Consider the following 14,843-nt stretch of genomic DNA (forward strand, 5'->3'; position numbering starts at 1 on the left):
GCTCTGCCAAGACCAGAGCCACTCTAGCGCCTGAGGCAGAGGCCACAGAGCCATCCCCAGCGCCTGGGCCATCTTTGCTCCAATGGAGCCTTGGCTGCGGGAGGGGAAGAGAGAGACAGAGAGGAAGGAGGGGGGGGTGGAGAAGCAAATGGGCGCTTCTCCTATGTGCCCTGTCCGGGAATCGAACCTGGGTCCCCCACACACCAGGCCGATGCTCTACCGCTGAGCCAACCGGCCAGGGCTTCTACTCCCATTTTTAAGAAAACGGGAGGGAAAGTAGACACGAAAAACCCAGAGATTAGATATTATCAGTTCTCAGAACTGCAGGAAGATGAAGGAAAGTTGATTTCACTGGTGAATATTTTGAGGTAAGATGTCCTTTGAGTGAAATGATGAGATTTTAAAATGCATGGGCCTCATTATTTACCACAAAAGGATGTACTCATGAGAAAGGTTTAGGAAAAAAAGGTTGGTCAACTATTTTCTACTGCTTTTAGTAATTTTTTGTTGTTAAATACATTTTCTGATACTTTTAAAGACAGTAATTTTGTTGAAATTTAGTTAGCTTTGCTGCTAAATTGATTCTCAATTTAGGAAAAATTTTTATGATATATTTAGGCTACCATTCCAGAACTCTCTAGAAGAAAAGAATAAATGAAAGAACTTTTTAAAAAAAGACAAGAAAAAACAATAACAAATCTCTGAATATCCTGCAAGCATGTGACCCAAGTGTCTATGGGGTAGTTCAATTACCCACTTATTCTGCCATTTATTCCTTCAAAAGACATTTATTAATTGCTGCTATCTGCCAGTCATTGTGTAAGAAAGTGAGTATGATGGAGATGTGTCAGGGAGTTCACAGTGATCAGCGAATTAACAATTATCATGCAATTGGACCACTGATGAGATAGATTTATGTACAATGAGGGGTCTCTAACAGCCTGAAAGTTGTGGCGGGTCAAGACAAATTACTCTGAATAAGTGAGTCTCAATTTCCCTGAGTAAGGCAAGAAAGGATATTCCCCGTAGATGGGGGTAGAAATGCCAAATTTCAGGCAGGAGACAGGATTATATTACACACAAAACCTGTGATTGGAATACAGATGATATATAAAAAAGTAGCAAGAAATGTAGCCATAGAGAGAGGCAGGTATAAGATCAGGAAGGCACTGTATGTAATATTAATGAGTTTGAACTTTATCATGAATGCATTAAAGAGACATCAAAGAATAGTGGCTGGATGGATGAGTGAATGAATATACAAGTAAGACAAGAATACATTTAATGCCTTTCCAAATTGAAATAGAAATCTTTGGCATCTTTTACAGATATATCACAGATATAAATACAAACACACACAAACATACACACACATACACACACATACATACATGTGTATGTATATATGTATTTAAAATGACCTGTTCAGAATATTAAGGAGAGAACATGGTCACCGTGGTGCTCTAGGTTCCAGTGCAGGGCCTGGCACATAGTGAATGCTGAATAGATCCCTGTTGATTTAATGTAAGAACAAACTGATTTGAAACAGGGGAGTGATGTCAATGAGGAATCCATCTCTTAGACTGCCGAATGAAAAGCAGTGTGACAAGAGGAACACCTGAAGATGATCAGCACATTGATGTCATTAGTAATTTTTAGAAGAAACAATGAAAAGTTGAATTAGGAGACCTGTTGGCTGTAAGTCTGGGAGAGAGTTAAAGCATTACTCTTAGAACTTGATTGACAACGAGATTACTGGGGTTAGGTAGCGATAAGATTGCAGGATAATTATCAAGCTTCTTGCTTGGGCTAATGAATGGATGGCAGGCTATCTCTCAGAGAGGAGATTCAGAAGGTAAAACAGATTCGGGATGTGAAACAGGTATTTTATTTTAGAAACGATATGGAACTCTTGGTGAGACATCCAGAGAATGTTGAAAAGGCAGCTAGATATGTGGAGGGGAGGTGTCTATATTTTAGGTGGTAGATGAAGGTAAGGGGGTAAATACTTTCCAAAGGGAAGAATTTAAAAAAAGGCAAAGGTCAAGCACAGAATGTGAGGTGAGTGGAGGAGGACCCCGGGTAGGATCCAGAAGAAACACCCGAGTGCTGGGAGGGAGACAGGACAGGGAAGGGCCGCTGGAGCTGGAGGAGATGGTATGCCGAGTTTTGCTATTTATGGTGAGTTAAAAAATCTATTCAGGCCCTGGCTGGTTGGCTCAGTGGTAGAGCGTCGGCCTGGCGTGCAGAAGTCCCGGGTTCGATTACCGGCCAGGGCACACAGGAGAAGCGCCCATCTGCTTCTCCACCCCTCCCCCTCTCCTGCCTCTCTGTCTCTCTCTTCCCCTCCCGCAGCCAAGGCTCCATTGGAGCAAAGATGGCCCGGGCGCTGGGGATGGCTCCTTGGCCTCTGCCCCAGGCGCTAGAGTGGCTCTGGTCGCGACAGAGCGACGCCCCGGAGGGGCAGAGCATCGCCCCCTGGTGGGCAGAATGTCGCCCCCTGGTGGGCGTGCCCAGTGGATCCCAGTGGGGGCATGCGGGAGTCTGTCTGACTGTCTCTCCCCATTTCCAGCTTGAGAGAAATACAAAAAAAAAAAAATCTATTCAGGACAACATAGAGACTTGCAGAAGATGAAAGCAAATAAATAATTAATTGGTACCTTCCCTTCTTTGATTATATATTATTGTCAAAACAGATCTTCGCACAGAAAAGTAGCTCAACTGGGATATTCTCTTATCTTTACTTCAAGAGTTCTCTTTAGTCCCATGTCCGTCTAACACACGCAGAGCATGATAATGGAACCCATGAACTGTGCATAGCAGGAAGACAACAGCATCCCTCTCTGAGGGGCTGTCACATTACCCCCATAGACACTTTTCTTTCCAGAACAACTTGTTTCCTTTTAAAATCATTTATCAAAGTAACAAGAGCAGCATTCCTTGAATGTTAGTTCTGAAAATATTTATTCCTTCAATAACTAGTTTTTTTTCTTCTTCTTGTTTTACATGAAAGGAAACAGAACTACAGTTGCTTAGTTGGCGAGTGGAAAAGTTGGGATTTGAATGCAAGCAGTTCAACTTGAAGAGTCGTAGCTTTTGCTGTCACACTATACTTTCTCAACAGCAGCAAATTCATGATTAAACAACCCTCCAATCGGAACTCGTCACTGAAATTTGTAAAAAGTGTACCTATTTAGTACCATAGTGATCAATATAGAATTATACTATTTTGTGCACTGGAAGGTTTAGTTGGGAAGTGCATTAGCTAGTGCTGTATTTATTTTCTATAGTCAGAGGAATAAACAATGATTCCAACTGCTCACTAAAAAGTAGTATGGAATTCATTGTCTTTTCTTATTTAGTGTCCATTTACATTATTTAAATTAAGGCTTCCTAGGTTTGTATGATAAATTTGATCCTCTAGTTATTATTATTGCCAAACTTTGTTTATACTTGAAAGTCAGTGTCGATTTATTTTCAAGATTGGTAAAGTTCTGACAGACAGGAAGATGAAAATCCTAACCAGAGAAGCTAAATGAATTTATTAGTATCCATATTAAACAGAACACCTTCAATAGCAAAGAGGTAGAGGTCATATAAGAAGATGGGTAATGAACACAGGCACAAAATATTTAGGATCGTCCTATCTCATAGATAAATTAAGCCATTTTAAATGGATCTAAACAGAGGTGAGTAAGAATAGGAGAGCAGATTCAATTGAAAGAATCACCAATATAAACTGATAAATAGCACTGGGGAACAATTGTTTTTCATTTTCTGTTGCATGAGGTTTTAGAATGGTTTCTATATATTTCTGCATCACTGATTCCAAATCTGAAATCCGTTTTTTGGCGCATGCTCTAATTTTTATGCAATTTTAATTTCTTTTTGTTACAGTTAATGGCATGCATTGGTTTTTAAATTGGAGTTAAAGGGCAACGACTCTTGGATTGAACATAACCACAAGGAAATTAATGTTTTACAAACATCACTTTTACATAATTGTAGTTGTTTCTAAATGTAAAAAATTATTATCTGATAAAAACACCCTCTTATTTTAAGATTGAATCATGGCTTCTTCGAGTAGGCGTAAATGTAAGTATAGTCTTGACACCTTCTGTTATATATATGGCTGTTACACACTCCAACTTCAAAGGTGCAGTATTTCATCATTAGTGACTCGTGCATATATTGCCTATTTTCAAGTTCCCCTTGGCAATCAAGACAAGAATTGGGCTCCTCATATTGAGTGTCATAATTGTGAGGAAATACTTCATGACTGAACAAAAGGAAAATGCAATGGAATGCCTTTTGGTATTCCCATGGTTTGGCGTGAACCTAAGGACCACAGCAGTGACTGTTATTTCTGTCTGATCCATACAAAAGGCATCAGCAAGAAAAAACAGCATATGATCGCATATTCTAATATTCCTTCAGCAATATGACCTATCCCACACTCTGAGACACTCCCAGTTCCAGTTTTCAATGGTTTTATTTCTTCTAAGGATGAAGAAAGTGAACATGGTGATCAAGTGTATTTTGATAAGATGCATGAGGAAATAGTTGTAGAATCTGATGGGTCTTCTTCTGATGCCAAGCAGTCATTAACCCCTCAGCAGTTTAGCCAACCTGAATTGAATGACTTAGTAAGAATGACATAGAAATTGTCCTCGACTTTCTGAAGTATGAGGAGCACAACTGGATCATTTGTGTGAATCTTAAAATGATAAATTTCCTGCTAGGACAACAGAGAGGTTTCACGAAGTATCCTTGCTTTCTGTGTTTGTGGGACAGCCGAGCTCAGGAGAAACACTGGACACAGGAGTGGCCAAAATGTGAAGCTCTGGAAGTAGGGATGCAAAATATTGTGAATGAACCTGTTGTTAATCGAGACAGGATCATTTTTCCCCCACTTCACATCAAACTTGGCTTAATGAAGCAGTTTGTTCAGGCTTTGAATAGAGAAAGTGAATGCTATCAACATATTATTTCTGCTTTTCCTGCCTTGTCTTTCAAGAAAATAAAAGCAGGTGTATTCGATGGACGTCATATTTGAACCCTCATACGTGACAAAGAATTTGCCAGGAAGATGAATGAGGGGGAGAAAGCAGCATAGCAGTCTTTTGTGGCAGTTACAAAGAACTTCCTTGGCAACAAAAAAGCAGAAAACTATGAACTTCTGGTTCAAAGGATGCTGTTGGCTTTCCGCGACATTGGATGTAACATGAGCGTTAAGATTCACTTCCTGAACAGTCACCTTGATAAGTTCCTGAAAATCTTGGAGCTGTTAGTGATGAGCAGACTACTGCTGGAGCATCAAACAACATTGTCCTCAACAAGTACACAAACGCAAGAGCTACAAACGCAAATTTTTGCCTGAATATAATTTAAGTAAGTTTTGCACAAATTTTATGATTAAGTGTTTTAATATGTTCTATTTTGAAATTGTAGACAAATTCTGATGCAATCATATCTTTTAGTGTATTAGTGTATTTTCTGCATTATATAAATTATTGTATTTTCACAAAGATGATGCCCAAGAAGACATTCTTCTTCATTATGTAAACTAAATGTTGAAAATTTTACGATAAAAACCTAAAATCTTGAATTTCAAAAAAACTGTAGCTTACAGAGAAAAATTAATGTCAGATTTGAGATTAGCACACTTGAATTAGGTAAGAACAAGTGTTTTTGTGGATGCAACAAACATTTTGTTCCCCAGTGTTATGGGTACATAGTGAACTGACGATTATGGACATGACTAAAATAGAAGGGGAGTTTGTTCATCCCAAGTAATATAGGAGAAAGTATTCACTATTTGGTAACTCCAGGTGATCTTACTAGCTTTTACATCCTGCTAATGTGATATGGAGCCCAGACTAGCTGCTTCTTGTTTTCAGCAAGATAAGAATCCTGGAGACGACTAGTGGTGCTCTCACTGCTGTGATTTCTTTAATTTGACGTTGTTACTCAGCATATCAAAAGGCAAGTGTGTTCATGATCTGCATCTTCAATGAGATTGTTTCAAATTGTCAGCACATTGAAATAGAAAAGGACATATAGTATCATCATCTTAATTTCTCAGTGATCACTAAGTGAATTACCATACCCTTGGATTTAATTCACAACCTCTTAGTACAGACTACCATCTGATTCTAGCTCATGACTCTTCTCTTTGACACCATATTCTTTTCTCTTCTTCTCTTTTTAGGGGGTAGGTATCTTTGCTCCGGAACCATGTGTCTTTGCCGATGCCTTTCTGCCTACCCTCTCGCCTGTGCTCAGTCTTCTTCCTCCTCAGACATTTCAGCTTCTTCTAGAGGTAGAGACGGCAGGTGGTTGTGATGGAGAAGGTCTGTTCATATTCAGAACAGGATGCATATTGGAGCTCTTTTTTCTCTGTCAGAATATTTTGGAACTGTTTTCCATAGTTATGAAAGAATCTAGCTTCCTGGCCCCCACTTGCTGAGCTTTCCGCCACCATCCGTCTGTGAGCATTGCTTTGTTTCTGTGATCACTGAACTGAAACCATTGAGTGTCAGCACTTATCCCATATGTTCATTAGCTGTAATTAAATTCTTATGGTTTGAAGTTAATGAGACTGTGTGTGTGTGTGTGTGTGTGTTTGCTTGAGAACAGTGTTTATGGGTTTTTCAATGATTTTTTAACTGTTTTTCTTAGTTTTGCCTGCACTCATAATGGAGGTACCATCTTTTATTTGGCTATTTACCAATAGAATGTCTGCATGAATCTATCATGTACATGTTACCGGTGAAAAGGAATCTCACTTTTGAAATTACTTGTTGATTTTTGAGGCAAAATTATTTTATTGGCACATTAGTAAAACCTTTAAACTATTTTCACAGGGAGATTTAGACCTGGTTTTACATATGTCTGTCCAGAAAACTATGGCAAAAATACACTAGGAAAAGTTTACAGACTAGCCTTACAATGTTAGATATTGTTTAGAAAGTTTGTTTTTAATTAAGTACTAGCTGAGAGGCTATCAAATGCGAATTTTAAAAACAAAAAGCAGTGCACTAGTATAAGCCCATATTATATCGACATATACTCTATACAAAACACATCAGTATTTTCTAGCTTTCAACAATGATCATGCACTATGTATGTAAGAATAAAAACAAACAACACTCTCAAGAAATACAAAAACAGACATCATGTTATCTTTTCAAAAGATATTAATGCTTGTTGCTCTTCTGTATATTTTCAACCATGCAGTACTTACAGAAATAGCAGTTCACAAATTTAACAAACATTTGTGGAAAGCATTCTATTTGCAAAGCAATACGAGAGATTCAAAGACAAACATGGCTTGGGAGGGCTGGTAAACAGGTGGTGGCCATCTGGGGGAATCGATTCTATCAGAGAAGGCGTACAGTCCTCATGCTTCCATGGCACTTAGGATTTTTGAGAAAATTTATACTTAACATCTCTGTCAGGAAAGAAAAAAAGTTAATACAGAGTCAATTTGCTTATCATTAAAAGACAAACAGTTGACTCTAGAATTCTAAGGTTTAGGAAAATTCACGAAAGGATATGAAATTTTTAACCTGAATATTTGTATTTTGATGAATCAAAATAAGTGATCTGTTTTATCCCTTTCTGTATAATTTTTTTTATTGTTTACTTTAAGGTTGCAATTTACTTTTCTTTTTCTTTTTTATTTCTTCTTTTTTTCCAAAGCTGGAAACGGGGAGGCAGTCAGATAGACTCCCGCATGCGCCCGACCGGGATCCACCTGGCATACTCACCAGGGGGCGATGCTCTGCCCATCTGGGGTGTTGCTCTGTTGCATCCAGAGCCATTCTAGCGCCTGAGGCAGAGGCCACAGAGCCATCCTCAATGCCTGGGCCATCTTTGCTCCAATGGAGCCTTGGCTGCGGGAGGTGAAGAGAGAGACAGAGAGGAAGGAGAGGGGGGAGGGGTGGAGAAGCAGATGGGTGCTTCTCCTGTGCGCCCTGGCCGGGAATTGAACCTGGGATTCCTACACGCCAGGCCAACGCTTTACCACTGAGCCAACTGGCCAGGGCCGCAATTTACTTTTAATATTATTTTGTATAGGTGTACAGCATAGTGATTAGATAACCATATGCTTCACAAAGTGTTTCCCCCAATATTTTCAGTACCCACCTGGCCCCATGCATAGTTATTACAACATTATTGACTGTATTTTCTATGCTGTACTACATCCCTGTGACTATTTTGTAACTTCCAATTTGTATTTCTCAATCTCTTTCACCTAATCCCCAACCTTTCTCCCTTTTGGCAAATGCCAGTGTGCTCTCTGTGTCTGTGAATCTGTTTACATTTTGTTTGCTCATTTATTTTGTTTTATTCTTTTCCTGTGATGAACATCATGAGATCAGGAGTTGGAAAGCCATGAGTTTGAATCTTGGTTCACTGTTCACTAGCTATGTGACTAAAAAAAAAGGCTACCACCTCTCTGCTCCTTAGTTTTAACAACTGTTTAGTAGTTCCTACTGCATATATCTGTAGCATGGGTTCAGAAAAAAAAACATATTCTAAAGAATTTATCACAAGGGCTGGCCAAAAGAAAAAAAGAAAAAATACTCTCTGTATCACCAGTATTTGTGTTACTACTTACTGATCTTGAGGCACGTGCTTCAAAAATCACAGTTACAATTTTCCCTTTGTGATCCCAATAAGAAGTTTATTCTCACAGAGAAAAAAGGAGCCTTAGAAAGAAAATTTGGGGAGAAGTAAGATTTTGCTGACTATTATGAAAAGTTAGGGCAATGACTCCCCTCCACAGTACTCTACCATCCGCTCACTTAATTAAGGAAATATTGGGCTGCTCACGGTCCATTCTGTTCACACCTAGTGCTTCATCTTTTGGGGTGTAAGGCGTGTGAGGTGAATGTCACTCTAGGTTCCGGTCTGGATAAATGTCTTTGACTTGTGCCACTCCAGTTTGGGGTAGTAAGTCAAATTTGATCCAGAATGAGCAGGGAACAATCATCCCTATGTAAATAGCCCTGATCAATTGGTAGGTCTGTGGGCTTTGTAACAGTATCAGATGAACGAAATTCCTGGTTGCTAGTTTGATGCCAAAACCATGGAAAGAGCTGATGGTCCTGCATCATTGTTCTTGAAGAAAAGGAGAGAATGTTTACCCGCTTCCTAAGCTTCTAAAGGCAACAGGTCAGAGTTATCTTGGTTCAGCGAGTTTGGCGGGAATATTTGTTTCCTATTCTTAGACGCACAGAGGACAACATTTCTTAGACTCCCTTGTTGGGAGTTTGGTACCATATGACTGAGCACAGGTCGACAGGATATGGGCAGATGCAATATAAGCCACTTCTGGGTCTGGCCCATGAAAATATTTTACATGAGCCTCTAGTCTACTTTCTTCCCTTGCCTTGGATTCCGTAGGGAATACATGTTCTATATCATGTAGCCATGGGATGGAAGAGAGACTGCTGACCTACATGACTTTATGTGAGGGAAAAATAAATCTTTATTGTATTACACCAGTGAAATTTAAGAGTTTATGCCTGTTATTCCAACATCTTGACTTACAGAGAATATTAACTCTCCACGAGTCAAGGAGAATGGTAGCAAACACTACTGGTGGAAGATATTTTTGAAAGTGTAAATCAGACCATATCTTTTTTTTTTCTTTTTTTTTTCATTTTTCTGAAGCTGGAAACAGGGAGAGACAGTCAGACAGACTCCCGCATGCGCCCGACCGGGATCCACCCGGCACGCCCACCAGGGGCGAAGCTCTGCCCACCAGGGGGCGATGCTCTGCCCATCCTGGGTGTCGCCATGTTGCGACCAGAGCCACTCTAGCACCTGAGGCAGAGGCCACAGAGCCATCCCCAGCGCCCGGGCCATCTTTGCTCCAATGGAGCCTTGGCTGCGGGAGGGGAAGAGAGAGACAGAGAGGAAAGCGCGGCGGAGGGGTGGAGAAGCAAATGGGTGCTTCTCCTGTGTGCCCTGGCCGGGAATCGAACCCGGGTCCTCCGCACGCTAGGCTGAAGCTCTACCGCTGAGCCAACCAGCCAGGGCCAGACCATATCTTTTCCAAAATTATAACCCCCTCAATGGTTTTCTCTTTTAAACAGAATAAAATCTGACTTCCTAGCATAGTCTAAAAGACCCTTAAAAACCTGATGCCTCTTTGTCTCCCATCAAAGCCTATTTAACTATGTTCCACATAAACTCACCTATTTGCAATCCCTGACTATGTCACATGTTATAATTTAAAGTCTTTGCATTGGCTGTGACTTTACCCTCAAGTATCTGCCTGAAAGTTCACATGATTTTTCTTTCTTCAGGTCTCTCTCTGATCAAATGTCATGCCCTAGTAATGCCACCTCAGTGAATCTCTCTCTTTTCATATTTATTTTCTTCTGATTTCAAAATGACAGTATTCACTTATTGACTCATTTATTGTCTGTGAGCCCCATACCCACACTAGGGTATCACAAGGCCAGGCACATTATTATGCTTATCATTGTGCCTAAAGCAGTGCCTGACACATAGTCATGTTTGCTTAATTAATGAAAGAAACACATTTTTTTAAAAATTCAGTGAGAAGAAGGGAGGCAGAGGCAGACTTCCACATGTACCCTGTCTTGGATCCACCTCACAAACCCTAGGGGGTGATGCTTTGTCCATATGGAGCATTACTCCACTGCTCAGCAACCAAGCTCTTAGTACCTCAGGCAGAGGCCACAGAGCCATCCTCAGTGCCAGGGCCATCTTGCTCCAATTGAGCCATGGCTGCAGGATAGAAAGAGACAGAGAGAAGTGGGAGGGGGAGAGGTGGAGAAACAAATAGGCACTTCTCCTGTGTGCCCTGATTGGGAATCAAATCTGGGACTTCTACACACTGGGCCAATGCTCTACTACTTGAGTCAACTGGCCAGGGCTCAAAACAGATTTTTAAAAAAAGAATATTAAGTCCTAGTGCCAATATAAATTTTATAATTTCATAAGTCTGTATTAAAAAAGGACAATATTACAAGGAGATATATTAGAATGTACTTGCACTAGATTGAATACTGTCCTCCAAAGTTTGAATGTGTCCAGAATCTGTGAAGGTGATCTTGTTTGAAATAAAGTTTTTGTAAGTGTAATCAAGTTAACATGAGCTCAAATTGGATTAGAGTAGTCCTTGCTTGAATCCAGAGACAGACACACACGGATAAATATTGGAGTTGTATTCCCACAAGCAAGGATCGCCAAGAATGGCTCACACCCACCACAAATGGGAAGGTGTAAGCTTTCGGAGAGATCATGTTGGTCCTGCTCACACATGGATTTTAGACTCCAACTCCAGAAGTAAGAGACAATAAATTTCTACAGCTTTAAGTCACCAAGTTTATGGTACTTTGTTGCAGCAGCCATAGGAAACCAATACAATACTTAAAATAATTAAAACACATTTTAAAGCAGTGTGGTAGTTATGTAAATAAATTAGGATTATAGAAAAAAAGGGAAGAAATCAACATCAATTAAGCCACAGAAGGATCCTATAAGACAAAACAAAATATATAAATAAAACAGAAAGAATGTATATTTTAAAAATTGTGTGAAAAGAACTGCACAGTAGCTGTTAGAAAAAAAAAAAAAGAAATATACCCATATGGGTTTATAAGCAATACATACAGATCTTTCTGAAATTACCCTCCCCTTTAATTTTAAATAAACTGAAATTCATCCTATATGACTTCAAGAAAACTAATCTCTTGTCCAAGTATTTCTGAATATTTTTAGGGCTTCCTATGTTTATTTTATTTTATTTTATTTTATTTTATTTTATTTTTCTTAAGTATATTTTAAAATTCAAATATTCTACCAAGACTGGCATTCTTTGACCAATATCTCTAAAACTTGAACTTGGATATTTCTTTATTCTTCACATTGTAGTTGCCTAGATAATACATAGGCTTGAAGATAAGTAATGAAATGACACCACAGAATTTTTTAAAAATTAAAACTGGCTATAAAATATCCCAGCTGCCAACATCTATCGGTCATCCCAACTGACAGGATTCTCTTACAGGCTGCCTTTCTCCACAATGGAAGCCACCTGCCACATCTGGGCCTCTTATATTTCCTAGGTGAACATTTCATTCTCTGATATAAGTCATCTTGTCCTCAAGATAGGATCTTCCCAACCAGCTTCAACTCTAGCACCGGATGTGGAAACTTCACCAGTGGAAAACCCCAAATCAAACAATACCATGAGGCATTTTAGAACCTGAAATATACATCCCCTTCTTCTAGAGCAAATCCCAGTGATTGTGGCTTTTCCCCTACACAATATAAAAAAATAACAAACTCTAACTGAAATTAGTACATAATTATTTTAATCTATGGACAAATGGAAACTTTTATAATTGGATACAATATATTATAGGACAATGAAAAAATAGTATATGTTATAATGTCCATATACAATAAAAATAAAATTTAACATAAAAAGAAAATGAGTATTAAAGACCTTTGTACTTGAAACTAATAAGTGGTTGTTATGCATCACATCAAAAGAATTATTACAATACCAAAATGTAAAGAATAGAGTGGCAAACAAACTTGTCTAATGATCTCATGATTAGGCATAACACAGAAATCTGGGACTTTCTCCATAGAATGGAAACTAGGGTATAACACAAAGTATTATAGTGATGGAGGATGGAGATTTGTGAACAAGAGAATCCCCACGCAAGGTGGAAAGTAGCTATTATCTCAGCACAAAACTAATGACAGAAGACAGAAGTCCTGACAAAGAAGACAAGATAATGACAGCCTTTGATTAATGAAGGAAACAGGTAATCAACATGTGACCCTAGACCCTGGCCAGTTTTCTCAGTGGTAGAAGCGTCAGCCTAGGCATGTGGATGTCCCAGATTTGATTCCAGGTAAGGGCACACAGGAGAAGTACCATCTGCTTCTCCTGCCCTCTCTCCCCCATCTCTTTCTCTTCTCCTTCCACAGCCATGCCTCAACTGGTTCTAGCGAGTTGGCCTTGGGCGCTGAGGATGGCTCCGTGACCTTTTCCTCAGGCACAAAGAAAAATGGCTCTGTTGCTGAGCAATAGGGCAACAGCCCAGATGGGCAGAGCATCATTCCCTAGTGGGCTTGCCAGGTGAATCCTGGTCAGGGCGCATGTGGGAGTCTGTCTCTCTGCCTCCCCTCTCACAAACAAAACAAAACATGTGACCCTCCTATTTCACAGTAAATGGAAGTGATTAAATTTCATTTAGGTCATCTCTGGTTTCTATGTTATTAGAATGGCATAATATCTTACATAATAAATAGGAGCAATCTTTACCATTTTTATTAAAAGTAACAAACATGGTAAAAAATAAATTTTGTGACATACATTTGTTATTTTGATCCTTGAGAGGTCAATAAACCCTTCAAAAGTACATCTTGCAATTCAAGAGAGCCACCAACAGATGACAGCTCTACTCAGGCCTAAGAAGGGTTTCAAATAAAACATTTTACTATGAATTTCTAGGTTTAGATATAGTTACTTGTGAAGATGCAATCTCTTAAAAATAAGATAATGCTTCAAATTTATTACTAATAAAATGTAGGTAATGTTTCTCGGTTATTCAAACTATTTACAGTTATCAAATGACAGAGGCACCTTTGGAACTGGCTCACTGACAAAACCATTCATGTAGCCCACGGGTTTCGATTCTCAGAGCACAGTTTTACTTCCATAGCTTGTCAGTTAATTCAGGCAAATATCATTAGTATATAAAATGTATTTTCATTTGGAAATATGATATTGATGTACGTTGAAAATATTTTAAACCTATGCTTAGGTTTTAAATTGTCAAGCTTATGTACAGTAAGTTGGGTACAGTATAGTCTACAAGTCAGTATTTCTTTTTTCTAAAAGGGAAACTGGAGAATGGAGAGAATAACAGTATCTAGGAAACTATTAAAATAGAGAGTGAATATTGACTTACTGAAGGAAGCCATGCATTATAAAACTGATAACATTTTCTTGAGCAAGGAGCATGACGCCTTCATTTAAAGGGAATAAGAGCAATGAATGTACACTTTCCTAGAATTTAAGATATTTCTTAATATAATAGGGTACAGAAAAATGAACTCATAAGGTTAACAATTATAGTGTGAGGGAATGAGGGAAAAACTAGCTTGTATAACTAAGATTGAAGGTAATTGAGAATGGTAACTGGTCAGGGCTAACTAATGGACTGTTACAGGGATAAATACTAGGATGGAGTTCTGCTCCCTTTATGCACCAGTGACCTGAAAGAGGGCAGATGCATTAAGAGGATAAAATGTGCTGACACAGGAGAAGTTGGAGTGTTTAGGGACAGTCACTAAAGAGTTCTCAGACTGACTTGGACAGGCAAAAGCATGGAGTGATGAGTCGCTTAGTCAATTCAATGCTAAATAAAAAAATTTCAGGAGCTTAAAAGCATAATAAAAAAGGAATACATTCTTCTATAACTTCCAGAGGATTGAGCTCTGAAAGAAATACATTGAGGTAAACCTTTCAAGGTATGCTTAGATTTTAAAATATAGGGAGGAAATACAAAAGTAGGCATTCAGTATATGGAAATTATTTCAGTCGCATAGAAAATTCCACTTCTACCATATAATGCATGCATCCTTATTTTCAACCTTTGATTCCTAACATACAATCAATTCATAATGTTGAGACTGTCACTACTTCCTTTTTTTTCTTCTTAGATATTCTGTAGAGTGTTAGTAGTGGACATCTGTCTATCCTAAAGACACATGTGTACATGAAATAGTTAACCAAAAAAGCACAACAGAATGCTCCATCAAGTAGCCAAAGGGTA

Source organism: Saccopteryx bilineata, chromosome 1 (genome assembly GCF_036850765.1).
Source record: "Saccopteryx bilineata isolate mSacBil1 chromosome 1, mSacBil1_pri_phased_curated, whole genome shotgun sequence".
Taxonomy (NCBI): domain Eukaryota; kingdom Metazoa; phylum Chordata; class Mammalia; order Chiroptera; family Emballonuridae; genus Saccopteryx; species Saccopteryx bilineata.